We start from the raw sequence: 12771 nt of genomic DNA, 5'->3' as shown, positions 1-12771 counted from the left end.
AATAAAAGTATTAATTACCCATAAATTGAGTCTCTCAAACTTTTCATACATTGCAGTGGAGAGAAGAATGCTCTCCTATGAATCAGCACTGAGGACTCTGACAATTGATGCAGCTCAGGTGACTCCACCAGCCTCCATCATTTCAGTCATGTATCTGGGCACATACGAAGTTCCTTGTAGATCTTTGAGAGAACTAGAGGCTGGGTCAATACCTTTTGAAGGGAAAACTATCCTGTTTCTGGTATGAGATGTTAAGACAGAGGCAGCTGAGTGGTTAAATGCCTAGAGCCATTCTGGGGCTGGAATGAGGAAGATATGAGTTCAAATCTCACCTCAGACACTTCCTAACTGTAGAGCCCTTGGAAGTCACTAGACTCTGCCTGAGTTTCCTTTCACTGTAAAACCATCCATACCTCCCACAGGTGTTGGGAGGATCAAATGAGATATCATTTGTAAATTACAGAACAGAGAGCCTGACACCCAGTAGGAGCTCTATAAATGCTCAATCTCTTCTCTTCTCTTCCCTTCTTACCCCCATTCCTCATTAGCTGCCCAGCTTCAGGTCTCTCACCACTACAGTCCATCTTCCACATTCTGGCTAAACTCACTTTCCTCAAACATAGATGTGGCCTCTACTCCTTCTTAGTTCCAGATCACATCCCAAGCACTATTAAGGTGTCAGTACCCCCACACAATCAGACCTCAACTTTTCCAGCCATAGAGACATTCCTGACCTACTTACAACCCCTCCTCTTCTTTGAGATCCAGGATCATGGACCTGTTTTTGCCATAGAGGGTTCACCTCCCGTTTCTGTTGTACCACCTTGCCCCTTGACCAGGACCTGAGTTCACCTTGGAGTCCCTCTCATGCCATAAGTCCCAGTTCAGGTACTATCTTCTCTTTGAAGTCCTACTTGCTGTCTCCATCTGCTGAGACCCTCCCTCCTAAGCCACCCTGTCCTTGGCTCCTCTGTATTACTTTCGTTAATTCATATTTATGCAGTTTCTATCTCATCTGCACTTGTTTTCTTCTCCATTAGTATCTAAATTCATTTGAAGAGAAATGATTTCATTCTTTTTAGCCTTGTCCCTCAGAGCTATTAAAGGGCCTGGTGCATAGAAGGCCCTTAACAAGTATTTATTGAATGATTGGTTCTTTTTTCTACACTTTTCCCTCATTTTTCATTCTTTGTTATTTTCACAAGTTGAGAATATCTTGGTCTCTAGACCATTTTATTCCTTCTGCTTTTTGTGGTAATTAATGGGGTATCAATACCCAGTCCCAATAGCTTCCACCCACTTCCTCCCATTTCCTCTTTTCTGGAACAAAGAGATAAGTGGCTTTGCTGGTGTCTTTACATAATGGGGAAAGTTTTGTTGGGATCCCTACAGCATACAAACATAAGATAGAAAGATCTAAAAGAGGAGGGAATTTAAACAAGAGTATGCCAGTATATGTTTAACAATTGGCTTTCTGGGAAAAAAAAGAACAATGCACTTTTACATTTTCTGTTCATCAAGAACATAACCTTTTTAGGTCTGGACAATTAAAAAAGTCATCAATCCTTGATTTGTGGCTTTTGTTGCTATTTGTAAAAAACATTTAACAATCAGCCCTCTCCAGGTGGTCAAACAGGACTGACTCTATTTTGTTTTGTAAGCCATTTTGTTGTGGATGACCCTTCCATGAACCACAGGATCAGCAGCCACAATATTACCTCAGTGTCTTCTCATTTCTAATTGGTTAAAAAAAGACTTTAGCAGTCTATTTTTAAAAAAACAGTTCAATATATTTATTGGCCCACTTGTATATTTCTTTTCAGAATGACTGAACCAAGCAACAGTTCCACTAACAGTGCACTAGTGTATTTTTTTACTTCCTACAGCATTTCATTTGTCGTTTGCTTTTTTTTGATTGAGTTTAAAATCTTGTGGGTGTGAGTGTATCTCAGAATTGGTTTAATTTGCATTTCTTTATTAATGACTTAAAGAATTTTTTTTTTCATATGGTTTCTTGTGGTTTAAATTTCATCCTCAGAAACCTTTCTTTATAAACTTTGACCATTTGTCAGTTTGGGGACATGGATTTTATTCTCATAAATTTGACTCCGTTCCTTACATAGCTTAGAAATTAGATCTTTTATTAGAAAACCTTGCTGTAAAGATTCTCCTGCCCCAATTTTCTGCTTTTCTAATAATTTTAGATACATTAGTTTTGTTTCTGGAAAAAAATGGAATGAAAATTGTCCATTTTGCTTCCTTTGAACCCTCTTTATTCCTTGTATGGTCATAAGCTCCGAGCCTGTCCATATATCTGCCACATGATTTCTTCCATGCTCTTCTCATTTGTACAGATTTTACCCTTTATACCTCAATCATGAATCATGTACCCATTTGGAGCTTGTCTAAGTACATATTATAAGATGTTGATGTAGACCTATTATCTGCCAAACTGTTTTCCTATTTTCTTAACGTTTTTGTTTGTTTTTTTTAAATAGTGAGTTCTTGCCTCCAGAGCTGGAATCTTTTGTAATACTACATTTGCTACTTGTTTCTGTATATTGTGTATCTAACCCATTCCTCTGATCAACTTTTCTATTTCTTACGCAGTGTGAAATTATTCTGATGATTATAACTTTGTAATGTAGCTTGAGATCTAGCACCACTGGGCCCCTTGCTCTCCATTTTCCTTTAGTCAGTTACCTTATCTTCTTGACCTTTTGTTTCTCCAGATAAATTTTGTAATTTTTTTCTAGCTCCATAAAATAATAGTTTTGTTAGTATGACACTGAATAAGTAAATTAAGTAGTACTGTCATTTTTATTATATTGGTTTGGTCTATTAATATTTCTCCAATTATTTAGATCTCTCTTTATTTGTGCAAAGAGGGGTTGTGCATAGAGTGCCAGGCCTGGAGTCTGGAAGACATCTCCCTCTCAGATACTTCCTATCTGAGTGACACTGGGTAAGTTACTTCATTCTGTTTGTCTGTTTCCTCATTTTTAAAATGAGCTGTAGAAGAAAATGACGAACTACTCTAGTGGTTTTGCCAAGAAAGCCCCCAAAGTGGTCACAAGGACCTGGACACATTAAACCACAAGAAGATTGCAAAGGAGAATCTGAAAGTCACCCGTCTGAAACATCAAAAGAGCATGATTTACACATGGTATCCAGATTTACCCCCTCATATGTGAGAAGCCATCTAGGTACCGCTTGTCTGGGTTCTGGGTGTATGATATATCAATTCCAGACCCCATCCAGACCTACCCAGATGCTGCAGCAGAACAACAAGAGGGGCTCATTACTTAGGGATTATTCAACTATATCCATGAACTAGCCTCAAGGTGTAGAGAGGAGTCAGTCTCTCCTCACAAAAGCCAGGACCTAAGGGATCTTGCAGTGGTCTTTTCTCCTGGGGTATTCTAGGCAAATGAGGATTCCTGTAAGAATACTTTGAGGTTATTATGATCATTGTTCTTGCTATGCTTTGGTTTAGATTAATCTGCAGATCTGGTGTTGTAGGATAGTGGTCAGGGACCAGAGGGTGGATGTGTTAAAATTGTCTTGGTTACCACCTTCTAGCTCCATAAAATAATAGTTTGTATAGTATGACACCGAATAAGTAAATTAATTTAAGTAGTATTGTCATTTTTATTATAATGGTTTGGTCTATTAATATTTTTCCTTCTAGTCAGTGAGGAGTTTTAGGAGAAAAGATCACAGAGGGGAACCTAGAAGTCACATATAAATCATCCCAAAGATCAAAGGAGTATAATTCCCAAATTGTATCATATATTAATCAAAATTCACATCCTACTGGTAATATGAATTGAATCATGAGGAACCATCTAGGTGCTGTTTGTCAAACAACTTTGACAAACTTCTTCACTAAACACTGCTCCCCACTTGACACAATATGGACACTGGTCCTGTTCCTTACTCTGAAGACATTTTAATTTTTGAAAATAGTCTAATGTCTCCTTTCACACAATCCTGTATCTAAGGAGCAACTCTATTACCCCCTTTTGCTGTTTTACAACCTGGTAGGTTGGCATGAATTATTTCCCCTAATTTCACCATTCTAATATAATCAAATACAAAGTTTAGCCTTCACCAGGAACTTCCAGGAACTTTTAGAAAATGCATGGCTCCATTGAGCACATTCATAAGGCTTCTTTCCAGGATGACTCTTCTGACATAAACTAAGAGATGATCTTTGATACAAAATACTTCATCTGAATGACTTTCCTCCTTTATTCCAGTGGCATTCTATCTACTATAAATTCTCTGATAGGAAATGAGGGACTGACATTTACCACACTGATTAGATTGATGAGGCTTCTCTCTCCTGTGGATTCTCTGATGTACAGTAAGACTGGTGTTTCACCTGAAAGTTTTTCCACATTGATTATATTACTAAAGTTTCTCTACAGTGTGAATTCTCTGATGAGGAACAAGACTGACCTTTGGTGTGAAAGCCTTTCCACACTTTCTACTTATAAGGCTTTCCCCAGTATAATTGAATGTACAGCAGGATCCGAACTGGCTCTGAAAGTCTTTTCATATTGATTGATGATGTCCTTCATTCTTGAAGAAGACCATGACATCAGGGAGATGATGCCATGACAAGCACATGAATTGTTTTTGAGTGAGGGAGAACTGTGCTAAGTCACCAACCTCACTTTCTTCTCCAAAGCCATCTGTGTCCAGTGGCCAGATATGAATCAGAATGACTGGAGAAGCCCCTGGATGTGAGGCAATCAGGGATAAGTGACTTGCCTAAGGTCACACAGCTAGAAAGTATCAGTTGTCTGAGACTGGATTCAAACTCTGTCCTCCTAACTCCAAGGCCAGTGCTCTACCCACTGTACCACCTTGCTGCCCTCCACATTGATTACACTCATGAGGTTTCTCTCCAGCATGAATTCTCTATGTGCTACAGTAAAACTAGAGCTATATCTGAAAGTCTTTCCACATTGACTGCACTCATGAGATTTCTCCCCAGTGTGGATTCTCTCATATATGGTAAGATTGCTCCTCTTTGCAAAAGTCTTTCCACATGATTCCATTCTAAGATTTCTCTCTAATATGGGTTCTGTGATGTACAGCAATATACTGCCTACATCTGAAAGTCTTTCCACATTGATAACATTCATAAGATTTCTCCCCTGTGTGAATTCTCTGGTGTCCAACAAGACTGGACTTCTGTATGAAAGTTTTTCCACAATGATTACATTCATAAGGTTTCTTTCCAGTGTGGATTCTCTGATGAACAGCAAAGTTTTTCTTCTGGGTAAAAGCTTTTCCACATTGATCCCATTCATAAGGCTTTTCCCTTGTGTAGATTCTCTGATGTCGAGGAAGACTGGTCCTCTGCATAAATGTCTTTCCACACTGATTGCATTCGAAAGGTTTCTCTTCAGCTTGGTTTCTCTCATGGGCAGCAATATTCTTCCTATATTTGAAAGTCTTTCCACGTTCATAAGGTTTCAATCCAGTGAGAATTCTCTGATGTTGAGCCAAATTATCTTTCTTTTGGAAAGTTTTTCTACATTGATTACATTCATAAGGTAGTTACTCTCCAGTGTAGATTCTCTGGTGTTCAGCAAGACTGGCCCGCTGCATGAAAGTCTTTCCACACTGATTATATTCATAAGGCTTCAGTCCCCTGTGGATTCTCTGATGGACAGTCCAGATTTCTTTCCAAGTGGTGTCATAGGGACTGCCATTCATGAATCTTTGCTTGTGAGTTTCTTCCACAGAAAGGCTTATCTCTGCAGAAGTCTCTTATTTCAAATCTGATCTCTCCTGCTAAAAGGAATAAATATCAGTTATACCTTCAAAGTCACATACATACATATAATTATATCTCTTTCCCTCCATTGGCAGAATGTATATCAATTCACATTCTGTTTTCCCCGGGCAAAAAGAAGTCTTCAAACTTAAATGGGGAAAAAAATCAGTCATCAGAAAATGTCATTAGCTCACATCTTTAGGATGATTTTATTTACAAAGAGCTTCATATACAATCACCTTGGATCCTCACCACAAACCTGTGACACTTAGGGCTGGACCTAAGTTCAGAATGACTAGGAGTCACTTGACCCAAATACCAGCACCTAAGACTAGAATTCAAACCTTGTGACTAGGTAAGCTCTGTCCAGAGTACCAAACAAATTATTTCCACTATGAATCTTGCTGCTTTACTTTCCCCATTCATTGTCTGAACTTTCACTCTTTTCTTTATAAAAACTATCATTTTGTAAACATTTTGATTAATTCATAATCTAGTCTATCTATAAGCATAAATGCACTTTCCCCGGTAATCAACTTCAATCTTATTTTTTCTGTTGCAGGTATCTGAAATCACATGATAAATGCCAAGCACTGTTTTTTAATATTTACTTGAAGCAAAAGAGACTTTGTTCTGGCTTTTTGGGGACAGTCATTACTTATTTCTTTTAAAAATTTATCTTTAAATGTCTCTGTTCATTAAAACAAAGTGCAATTGTAACCTAATAAATGCAATGTAATAAACAACCATTTTAAAATGCACAGTATTCCTCATGTCTGAAAATAAGTGACTCATAAAGGAACTTCAGTTCATTATCCTTTTATAAGGAACTGGAAAGCAGGCTTCATTATTAGTTATCTGCAACTCTTCCCATTTAGAAGTTCCTAAAACCCTTGGAAGTTCTAGACAGTGATCCAAGGGGTTTGTGCTAAAAATTTGTTAATGGTCCTTTAATCTATTAATGGCTGAATTTTGTTACAGAGTTTATTTTTCCTTTGCACAAGAATAAATCAGCTTCCTAGAATGATGCAAACAATTAGATGTCAAGTTGAGGAATTGAAAGAATAGCTTGCACTTAATCTGAGGCAGTCAGAATATGATGTAATCACTGCCAGACTCCCAAGAGCATTCTAGGTGAAACATGGAACCTTAATAGGATTCTTTCTGCAGTGATTCCAATACAATCTGTATTCATTCAGTTTCTCTCCTTCACCTCTAATGGTCTGCAAACCCAGGATGGGTGGTTTATGTGGGCGCAAATTGTCATGTACAGACAGACCCTCACTGGCTGCCTGTTGATGCATCCGAGTAGTTCTCTCCTTCCTGGGGCACCTTGTATTTGCATTGCCTCAACACTGTAATCACTAGATTAGGATATCACATACATACAGCAGAGATAATAGGCTCTTTCAAAACAATGGTCCCTAGGCATGGCCAGTAAGCTGTGGATCATCACGACCTTTTCACCAAAACCGACTTTAATTTGCCATTCACTTCAATGCTAAGTCTGTTTTCTGACTTGAACCTATCTCCCACCCATGAGTCCAGCAAGTACAGATTAGTCATTCAGCAGTGTTTCAGTAAGGGTATTGCCAGTTTAGTAGCAGTAGAAAAAAGATGCTTACATTTGACCAAATTCTTTTCTTATAAAGGTGGTTTCAAAGATAAATAAACACTGTTTAGAAAAATATATGCAGTTGACCTTCAAGACCATTTGTCATTTAGTATGAGCCAAAAGAAAAATAAATCTTTTATATTAGGGAACTAAAAACAAAAATGTCTTTCCTTCCCATAGCCAGAGAGCATGTCCACTTCTCCCATTTTTCCACCCCATGCATGTGTAAACCTTTTCACAATACTCTGTTTAAAAATCAGAGTACAATTGTAGTACAGTGGATAGAAGTCTGGGTCTCAAATCAGGAAGACCCGAATTCCATTTTCATCTCAGAAACTTGCTAGTCTTGTGAGCCAAGTCAAAGCCCTCTGTTTCATGGAGACCCTAGACTAGATTGCTTCCTGTCAGGGGAAGGAGGGAGAGAGAAAAATGTAACATTGAAAATCTTGCTAAAAAAGTGGTGAAAGCCATTGTTGCATGTTGTTGGAAAAACATAAATTTAACCTCCCCCCCCCAAAAAAGCCCTCTACCTCTATTTCTTTATCAGTAACATAATAATAACACCTAATTCCTGAGGTACTATGAGGATCAAATGAGATAATAATTATAAAGTACACAGCACACAATAGGTGCTAAGTAAGTGCTAGCTAGTTGGTACAATGGATAGAATACAAGGTCTAAAGTCAGGAAGACTCATCTTCCCAAGTTCAAATCTGGCCTCATATATTTACTAGCTGTGTGATCCTGGGCAAGTCACATAACCCCCTTTTTTTCCTCAGTTGACTTATCTGTAAAATAAGCTGGAGAGGGAAAGGATGGAATATCCACCACTCCCTTAGGTTTGCCAAGAAAACCCTAAATGAGGTCACAAAGAGTGAGAAACAAATGAAAAATGACTGAAAAACAATAAAATGTCCATGCTATTATTTTAATCATTATTTTTATTACTACTCTTTCCTCCCCAATTCTGCTCTCGTTAAACTGCTATTATATGGACTCCTCATATTTTCTTAATTACAAATAGAATTAAATATATTTCCATTCTAAAACACTCTTTTCCGGTGGATCAACTAAGAGTGAGGATCTGTTGCTTCCTTTCAAACCATCTCCATGTTTCTAGAGTAGTCTGTGAGCTCTGTGACAGTAGGGGCTGTAGGTTTTTAGCTTTCTTTGTATGCTCAGGGCTTAGGTACCAAAAACAGAAATTACTTACAATGTTTATTAGCTGACACCAGACTCAGGCTCTACCTTAATCCCTGCATTCTGGCCTCTCTTGTAGTTGTCAAATGCATGTTATGGTTTCAGTCATATTTGTCTCTTTCTTGCACCTAATCACTTTTGTTAGATTCTAACCTTGAAGGAATCTGACCCGAAACAGATCATGGACACCTGGGAATCTCTACTTCCCAGCTCCCTAAACCAAAGTGGTAGTCACCTAAATGAACCTACTCAGTGGTTCTCCAAGAATGGGACAGAGATTGAGCCACAGAGATCAGGAAAGGCCTCGGTCTGATGATCTATGCAAAGCTTAGCCTTGGATGACTTCCAAGTATGGCAGCAACCTTCCCCCTTTCTCATATGCTGCTGAATGAGAGAGAGAAAATCATGAAACCTGGACCTCCTACAAATTTAGACTCCACAATCTCAACTGGGCCCTCTTGTGGCAGAATTATCCTTTTGGCATCTCACTGATTTCCTATGCTACTTACCACATTGGCAAAAATGCACATTATTCTGAAAGCAAGGAGTCATGGAAAAGGGGCCTCCATGGGGTAAGTCCCACAAGGTAGAGGCAAAACGAATGTGGAGGGTAGAGCTTAGAAGGGAGACCTTGGAGGTTGACCAGATGAACAGAAGAGTTGTGAGTCAGAGAAGGAGAATCTAAGTAAAGCAGAATGAGGAGAGAGATAATCATTGTTAATCTTACTTGCCTCTGTTTTGTCATCTGTGAAATGAACTGGAGAAGGAAACAACAAATCACTTCAGTACTGTTGCTAAAAAAAAAATTCCAGATGACAGAGATATGACTAAACAACAACTCCACCAAAAAAAATAGATAGATGACACATAGATAGATAGGTAGATAGGTGGATAGATAGATGGATGGACGGATGGGTGTGTGTCTAGATAGCTGCTGATAGGGTCACTGGCTGACTGAATAGTTGGATAGATAGATAGATAGATAAATGGATAGATAGATGAATGAACAGACAGATGGATGGATGGATAGATAGCTGGCCAACTGGGTGGCTGGCTGGCTGAATAGATGGATGGATAGATGGATAGAACATGGGGATGAATGTAATTTTTCTTAAAATGATAAAGGTATCCATCTAAAATCATTAGCACCATCATTTGCAATAGGGATAAGCTAGAAGTCTTCTCAGTAAGATCAGGGGTGAAATAAGGATGCACATTATCAGCACTATAATTCAATATTGAACAAGAAATGTTAACTTTAGGAATAAGAGAAGAAAAAGAAATTAAAGGAATTAAAATAGGCAATGAGAAAACAAAATTTTCACTCTGTGCAAATAATATGATAGTATCCTTAGAGAATCCTAAAAAATCCACTGAAAAAACTACTTGAAATAATTAATAACTTCAGCAAAGTTGCAGGATAGAAAATAAACCCATAGAAATTAGCAGCATTTCTATATATTATCAACAAAACCCAGCAGCAAGACAGAAAGAGAACTTCCATATAAAACAACTGTAGATAACATAAAATATTTGCCAATATAAATCTAGGTACCATACGAATATCATTACAAAACATTTCATACAAATAAAGTCAAATCTAAACAATTGGGAAAATATCAATTGGTTAAGGGTAGGCTAAGCTAATATAATAAAAATGTCTATTTTCCCTAAATTAATCTACTTTAGTGTCATATCAGTTAAACTACTCAAAAATTATAAAGCTAGGAAAAATAACAAAAAAGGTGGACTAGCCTTACCAAATCTAAAACTATGTTATAAGAAGCAGTTAACAAAACAATTTGGTATTAGCTAAGAAATATCCCTAACCCATGACATAGTAGTAAATAATTATAAACCCAGATGAACCCAGACTCCAGTAACTTCAGAAATAAGAACTCACTATTTGACAGGAATGCTGGGAAAACTGGATAGTATGGCATAAATTAGGTCTAGGCATAGACCAGCATCATACAACCTATACAAAGATAAGGCCAAAGTGATTTAGACATAAAGGGTGGTATCATAAACTAATTAAAAAATCAAGGAATCATTTAAATGTCGGATCTAGGGAGAGAAGGAGAATTTATGACCAAAGGAGAGATAGAAAACATTATGAAATGCAAAAATGATCATTTTTATTACATTAAATTGAAAAGCTTTTGCACAAACAATACCAATACAACCTAGATAAGGAGGAAAGCAGAATGCTGGGAAATAATTTTTACAGTCAGTGTCTCTGATAAAAGCCTTATTTCTAAAATATACAGAAAACTGAGTCAAATTTATAAGAGTACAAGTCATTTCCCCAACTGATAATAGTCAAAAAAGATGAAAAGGCAGTTTTCAGCTGGATAAATTGAAGCTATCAGATGAATAAATTAAAGTGTATGGATAAAATGGTCTAAGTCACTATTAATTAGAGAAATGAAAATTAAAGCACCTCTGAGGTACAACCTCATACTTATCCAATTGGCTAATACAACAGAAAAGGGAAACGATAAATGTTGGAAACTGTGGGAAAACTGGGACACTATTGCATTGTTGGTGGAGTTGTGAATGATCTAACCATTCTGGAGAGCAATTTGGAATTCTGCCCAAATAAAACTGGGCCAACCCTTTCCAGCAATATCACTACTAGATCTTTATCCCAAAAAGATCACAACAAAGAGGGAAAGAACCATGTGTACAAGATTATTCATAGCAGCTCTTTTTGTGGTGGCAAAGAATTGGAAATTATGAGGATGGCCATGAATTGGGGAATGGTTGAAGAAGTCTATGAATGTGATGAAATATTTCTCTATAAGAAATGATTAGTAGACAAATTTCAGGAAAACCTGGAAACACTACATGAACTAATGCTGAATGAAGTGAGAAGAGCCAAGAGAAACATTAACAGCAACAATGTGGGTTCGTCAACTATGATATACTTATCTCTTCTTAGTAATACAGTAATCAAAGTCAGTTCTAAAAGATCTGCAATGGAAAATGTCATCCACATTCAGAGACAGAACTATGGAATATGAATGCAGATCAAAGCATACTATTGTAACCTCTTTAAATTAGTTCTTTGCTTTTTCTTTCTCATGGTTTCTCCTCTTTTGTTCCGATTCTTTTTTCACAGCATGATTAATATGGAAATATGCATAACACAATTGTTCATGTATAATGTATATTAGATTACTTGCTATCCTGGGAAAGGGGAAGGGAAGAGTGGAAGGGAGAAAACGTTACAAAAATGAATATTTAAAATTATCTATATATGTAATTGGAACAACTATAATAAAAATCAGAGTTTTCATTAAGGCACTATAATATAGCTCATAAGTTTACTACTCTACATTAAAATAACAGTGCACTGAAATCCTGTTCCAACAAAAAACAAAGGAGGTTCCTGATTTTAATTTATCAAATGAGCAGACATATCTTTTTTTCAGAAACTTCTTTACCTTTGTCTAATTATATCCATATCATTTTCAAGCTTAAGCCATGGAATGTATACAAATTCAGATCAAACAGCAGGATCTTTCCTGTTTGCAGCCTATCACAGTAATTCAGATGTCTTAGTAGTAATCTAATCACCAATAGAGTCAGTATTGCAATAATAAACTTGCATTGTGCCTGCCCTGATAGAAATTTACCATGAGAGGAGGAAGCAGGATGTGGTTATGGCAGCATCAAAGCTGATCTTCCAAGTCCAAGCTTAGGGCACAGAATGATGGAGAATAAAGCGTCCTTGAATCTGTTTGAGTTCAGGTAGGTGGCATATTTAACTTTCAGGCAAAGTCCTACTTCATTTACAGATGATAAAGCCAGTCTCAGGATTTTAACCAAGTGACAAATATCCCTATTCTAAGGGAACACAATAGGTAACCCAAGACCATGCCAAGGTTGTCCTCTCAGTCTTTCCAGACATAGGCATCTCTCCTCTAATGGTCCCCTGACTGTACTCCCAAGCTCGTGGGGAGCACACGACCTCCCATTGAATGGTGGACTATTGACCTGATAACAAAACAGATAATCCTACCTGAAATTCAATCTCAAAACTATATGGTCCCATGAGATTTTACCTCAAATAGCAAGTTTCACTAAACACAGTTTAAGGCTAAGTTACTGTTTCTTCTCTCATGGTATTGCAATAACAAAGTTGACCAGACTTTAA

At 37.3% G+C, this 12771-nt stretch overlaps 1 pseudogene; it reads right to left on the bottom strand.

Moving 5' to 3' along the window:
* Positions 1-3263: 3263 nt before the first annotated feature.
* On the bottom strand, positions 3264-5787 carry LOC141520515 (uncharacterized; annotated as a pseudogene).
* Positions 5788-12771: the final 6984 nt, after the last annotated feature.

Source organism: Macrotis lagotis, chromosome 4 (assembly GCF_037893015.1).
Source record: "Macrotis lagotis isolate mMagLag1 chromosome 4, bilby.v1.9.chrom.fasta, whole genome shotgun sequence".
Taxonomy (NCBI): Eukaryota; Metazoa; Chordata; class Mammalia; order Peramelemorphia; family Peramelidae; genus Macrotis; species Macrotis lagotis.
Note: the sequence above shows the minus strand (reverse complement) of the source record. Positions and strands in the feature narration are given on the sequence as shown.